The following is a 6,000-nucleotide window of genomic DNA, read 5'->3' as shown; positions in this document are numbered from 1 at the left end:
GTGGTCGTTTTGTGTGTCCTTGTTGTCATTTTGTGCCTCTCTGTGGTTGTTCTCTTTCTTATGCGGTTGTTTTGCGGGTCTTGAAATAATCTGGACTGACTGACCTTTGAGACTTAAAGTAATGATGGACTGTAGTTTTGCTTTCCTTCGCTGAGCGTTTCTTGCTGTAATCTGGTTCACTGAATAGAACTGTTTGCTGTCTAACTGCAGGTTGTCTTGGGTTGGAGGTAAAATCTCAGAGACAGACGTCTCAGAATGTGGGAGATGAAATTATGACTATCAGCAGGGGTCCGAGACTTCAGTTTCAGTTCAGATCCGATCGTAACTGATCCTCTCTTCAGCTCTGCTCAAACAAACCGACACACAGCGACAGAAACAGTTTGCGTTCGCGGCCGGCTGAACTGCAAACCAAACTGTGCTCAGAAAACAGTTAATTTTAGCTCTCGCAGACAGATCCGCTGTTTGACTCAGGTGAGCTGCTGCTGTATCACATTATTATTCAGATATTCAGCCTCGTTCCTGAGCCGGCTGTGAGCACGCTGTTTGCTCACGCTCTCATTATGCATGTGAGAGACAGCACAATGGCTTTTAGCTGAGATTGTCCGCCCACGCATGTTGTTTTTGATGTTTTTTGCCGCCCTGTTCCCAAGAAATGCACTCAATATGTAAACGAGTCCGACACTCAAACAATTATTCAACTCAGTGATTCAGACTCGTGCGGTGAAACGTCGCAGCGCCACGAGTCACATTCAGCCTCGACCATGTTGCTGTCTGTCGGCTTAGTCAAGAGTTTCTCTCTAAAATACTGAAAATACAACATTAAACCTGTGCTGCTGTTTTCACTGTTTAGTGGAGGTTCCATCAGGAAGCCCAGCGTGACGTGAATCCTTCAGTTAATCTGTAGCACACAAATATGTCTTTGTCATGTATAAACACTTCATTATCCTTAATACCGTTGTTCTGTGTCCACTTCATTTGTGTCTTTTTTGCCTCTGCTGTAGTTTATTTGTCTCTCTGAAGTCATTTTGTGTCTTTTCATGTGTGATTTGTGACTTTTGTGGTCATTTTGTGATTGTTTGCTTTGCCTCTGTAGTCAGTTTGCATCTCTTTGTGTTCATTTTGTGGTCTTTTGTGTCTCTTTGTGCTTGTTTTGTTCCTCTTTGTGGTCGGCTTGCATTTCTCTGCTGGAACATTTTTCAGTTGTTTTGTGTTGGTTTGTCATCCTTTCCTGTCTTTTAGGAGTTGTTAAATGTTTCTTTGTGGTCCTTTTTTGTCACTTTGAAGTAGTTTTGTGTCTCTTTGCTGTTATTTTGCATCAATTTCTGGTTGTTTCTTGTCTCTTTGTCGTCGTTTTGTGTCTCTTTCCAGTTTTTCTGCATCTCTTCTGGTCATTTTGTGGTTCGTTTTTTTTTTTTTTTAATCCCATTGTAGTACTTTTGTGCCATTTTGTGGTATTTTTATTTCTCTTTGCTGCAGTTTTGTGTCTCTTCGAAGCAGTTTTCCAACTCTGCAGTTGTTTTGCATCACTTTATCATTTTGTTTCTCTTAGTGTTTTCGTTTGTAGCCGTTCTGCATGTCTTTGTGGTTGGTGAGCACATTTTTTGGTGTTACCCAGTCGACTCCAGTTTTGGTTCCAGTTAACATCTTTATTTTTTTGAATCTTATTATTCCTTCTTTTGCCCCCCCCTCCTAGTTTCCCTCACAGCTTCTCCATTTAGGACCCAATAGGAAGCAGAATCATTAAACAAACTTCCTCTGTAAATCTCAGGCAGCATCTCTTCTTCTGCAACTGTTTTCTCTGCTGTAATACTCAAACACAGCGAAGTCCTTGAGCAGCCGATGAGCGGTGACACAGCAGCTGTCAGTATCATTTAGTCGGATGGAGACCGAAGTGAACAGATTCCCATCAGCCTCTCCGGTCGGCAGACTGATGAGTCTAGTGTTTTTTGTTTGTTAAATTAGGACGAGTCTGTGCCTTAATGACACACTTCCAGGCCTCATCTTCATCCTTCAGCCCTTTGTCTCTGCAGGATCTGATGTGAAGTGACAGGAATCCATTGGCGCAGCTTTTGTTACCTCCGTCTTCACTTTTAGGAATCTGGAATGACATCTGCTCAGGAGGCGAAAGTAAATCCAAGAATCACTTTGTGCACATCGGACACCCATCTGATATCTGAGCAGGTGAGTGTAAACGCATCCAAGAAGTATTCAAGATGGACTGAAACCTGACAGTTCTAACCACCACGGAGGAGCTGACAGAAGGCCTCATAAAGCAGTGGTGTTTCTTCAGAAATTACTCAAAGTATCAGTCAAATATAAGTAATTTGAAGGCAGTTTTTGGATTAGGACACTTTTGTCTTACTTTTTGCCGAATTGTGTGTTTTGTTTAGTTTTTTTTATTTTATTATATTTGATACTGCATAAAAAACTAGAAATGCATTAGAATAACTGTTAGTGCGAGTCACTGACACATCTCAGAATGTGATGCTCAAATAGTAGTTTTCATTTAACCCTGTAATATGAAAAATAAGTCATTTTTGTGCTTTTTTTCTTCATTAAGTAACAGTAACATCATGTAAGCAAATTTGAAAAAAAATACTAAAAAAAACTCACAACATAATAATGGCTTAGAATCAGCTTTAGTGCTAATCATTGACACATCCCAGAACATGACAGTACTATCTATGTATTTCTATTTCTGTTTTATGTCTTTAAAGACTCCTGTGCGTCTCTTTTAAAATGATGCCTGAGGCTTTAAAGTCCTAAAAACAGCAGCAGATCTCCACTAAGTGCAGCTCAGTGCTGATATCTGTGCTCGTTCATGGTCTTCTTTGTGTCTCGCAACATGGTGAAAATGCGTAATTTAGGTATTTTTTCAGCAAAACCAGGATTAAGTCTTGAGAGTCTAAATAGTGTCGATCAGAGTCCCACTCAGAAACAGTGTTGTTGTGTTTTTCAGGACTCCTTATCAACAAGCTGCAGCATTTCAAGGCTCTCCAACCATGTTATTACCTTCCTTTATCTGCGTCTCTGATCCATGATTACTATGTGGGCGATTTGTTTCTCATAGGTCAAGACTGAATTGACTTCATAACATGTTGGCGATGGAGGGGGGGGAGAAAGTGAATCAATACGAGCTGCTTTGGTAAGCTTGCTCTTTGATCCGTGGCTCGGCCAAATCGATTGTCACCAGGAGGAGGATTTAGATGGAGGCAGTGGGAGTTGGAGGGTTGATATGACAACCAACCCCCCCCAAAAAAACGAAAAACCAAAAAACTACACGGCACTGCTGTGACGAGAGCTGCTTCGATGCGCTTCCAGCTGTATTGAAGGATTAAAGCTGCAGGTCTCCAATAGGTCCACTTCATTAACAGATCGACGGCCTGACGAGCCGAAAGCCTGAATGATGATCAATGAAGCAAACAGACAAGTACTGTAAACCCACAGGGAGGGAGAGCAGGGGCTGATGGGAAACAGACTCAACAGGAAAATCATTAAACGTCTGCATGTCGGACAAAAACAAACACCTGCCAACCTCCTGTGTTGCATTCCATGAATTAAAAAATGATTCTGGTGCCATTTTGTTATGAGGCTGTGATCAGTATTTCTATATATTTCGATTTTATTTTATTCTTTTTGAAGGTAATTTAAAATAGACTTGTTTCCATTAACTGCTTTTGAGTGAATAACCTCAGCTGTGCGGTGTCGTCAGTAGGTGTCACTGTCGGCTACATTAGCTGTAAAATAACAGCGTTGAAGAAGCAGTTGTTTCCCAAGTATTAAAAACACTTTGTCTACAAGAAAAAGCTGAACTGGTTTTAATGAGAAAAGTTGTTTTTATTCTTTCATGACAGTTTTTGTCAGCCATGTTTCATGCTCTCAAACAGTTGATCAGTCATGTGAGTTAAATGATGTCAGAACTTAATCAGAAAAGGTGTTTTTTATCTCCCATACACTGAATAACTCGTCAGAAAGTCAAAAACCACCTCGAGCGAGCCTAAAAACATATTTTGCAAGCAAACTTTTTTTTTCTTTTTTTTTCTCGAGCGAGCCTAAAAACATATTTTGCAAGCAAACTTTTTTTTTCTTTTAAGTTTTTATGAAAGCACCCATCTGTCACTCAAAGCAGACACACTCTTAATTATGCCGAATTTTAACCTGTAATACAATTTAAACATGTGAGTTATATAGAAATTCACTCTTGTGCAGTTGTCGTGAATGGAAGAAATTAACAAAAGTAACCAAAGCTGTTTTTTGTTCCAGGCTCTGAACACATTTATATCTGCAGTAAAGTTGGACAATTTAACATGTGGGTCAATGGGGATTAACTCATTTTTGGAGCCTCAACTGGGCATTAGAGGAACTGCAGTTTTTATCACTTCAACATCAGCTTCATGTTTTTTAGCTGGTTGCTGCTTGGTATAGCGTAAGAAAGCATATGTCTATATAATAGTGATTTTTCCCTCTAAACATTTCACATGGTTTCACTTCAATAAATATTCAAATGATCAAATATTTTAGCAAAAGATCTGTGGATCACAATTTTGTTTTTTCTTCTTTAGTGTCCAACTACTCCTGTTTGAAGCCTCAGACTTATCTTCTGTCCCTGAATATAAAACTGTATGTAAAGTAGTTCAAACCTGTAGCAGCTCCAACAGAAACCTGCTGCTGACACACTGATGCTTCACGAGTAATCATCTAATAATCTACCTGTCAAAGGGACTAAACCAGGACTTTTACTGCAATACTTTAACTACATTTTGCCGTGTGTCCTTTCTTTGCATGTATGTGCACATAGATGTATTGGTGGTTTCACTGAGGTTATATAAGGAGATGAATTACATGTTTAGTTGAGGAATCATCTCCAGATGTCATCTCACCTGTGATCTCTTCGTCACCCGACTGCATGTGGTCGTATTTGACTTCAGTCTGAATGAAACTGACAGACTTTCTTCAGTTTTCTTCCATCCGTCAAGAGCTGATAGTAATCAGTGTCATTAAAGTGTGAATGTTACAGAGAAGTTTAATTTGTACATCATCACAGCCTTTAATTACAGACAGCGGCGTGGAATCAAAGGTAAAGTTAGAGACGAGTCTCCTGCGCTCGACGTCCTCTGTGACTCATCTTGATTTAATTTCTGAAATGAGATTCGTCGGTCATTGTGATCGGACGGGTTTCTGTGGAAATGGAAATGTGGCTTCTTTTCAACGGATTCACGCTTTCAACTTTCAATTAGCACGGCAGTTCGCTGCGACAGATGGAGGAAAAAAGTCATTTCCTTTTTCAGGCTGTGATGTGAGTGAAAGGAGGCCGGGGGGGGGAGGGGGGCAATGAATCCGACCTGAAGTTGAATTGTCTGAATTAAAATCCCGAGGCATGTTTGGCTCCGTCTGACGTTCTCACTGCAGGATGAGTGATGTCAGGGTTTTTTTATTCACAGGTTTACTGAAGCCCATCTCAATGCAGTCGGAATAATTTCATGGTGTTTTAATACTGTCTTCTTAGAAATATGTTTCAACAAGTCCGAGCCTGAATTTCTGCTCTGATGTGACCCACAGGAGCCGATGAGCGGCAGTACAAATGGCTATAAACACTTTCATGATATGGCAGTGCTGTTGTAAAAGTCAGACGAGGTTTTAAAACACCAGCGGCTTTATTAGGTGGAGGGAAAAAAACAGAGTCTGGTTCAAAATTAGAGTTAGAAGACCTCTGTTGTCATGGATACAATAATAAACAGGTGTTAAAGGTTAAACGAGATGTTTGTAAATGGAAACGTCCAATGTTTTGTCGACCAATCCATCTACCCTGACCTCCTCCTGACACCGACTTTGTGTCTCTATGCTAAACTTTGAGTTGAATAACTTGAACTTGGCAGTCTCCAATAGATTTGACCAGTCTGAAGATGTGAAAACACCTAGCGTGTTCACAGAAGGACTTTTGCTGTCATTATTACAATCATAAACAGACGGCTAAAAGAAACGTTTATAACAGAGAATTTT

The sequence above is a fragment of the Stegastes partitus genome, unplaced genomic scaffold (assembly GCF_000690725.1).
Source record: "Stegastes partitus isolate 25-593 unplaced genomic scaffold, Stegastes_partitus-1.0.2 Scaffold1515, whole genome shotgun sequence".
Lineage (NCBI taxonomy): Eukaryota > Metazoa > Chordata > Actinopteri > Pomacentridae > Stegastes > Stegastes partitus.
This window is presented reverse-complemented; position numbering follows the sequence as displayed.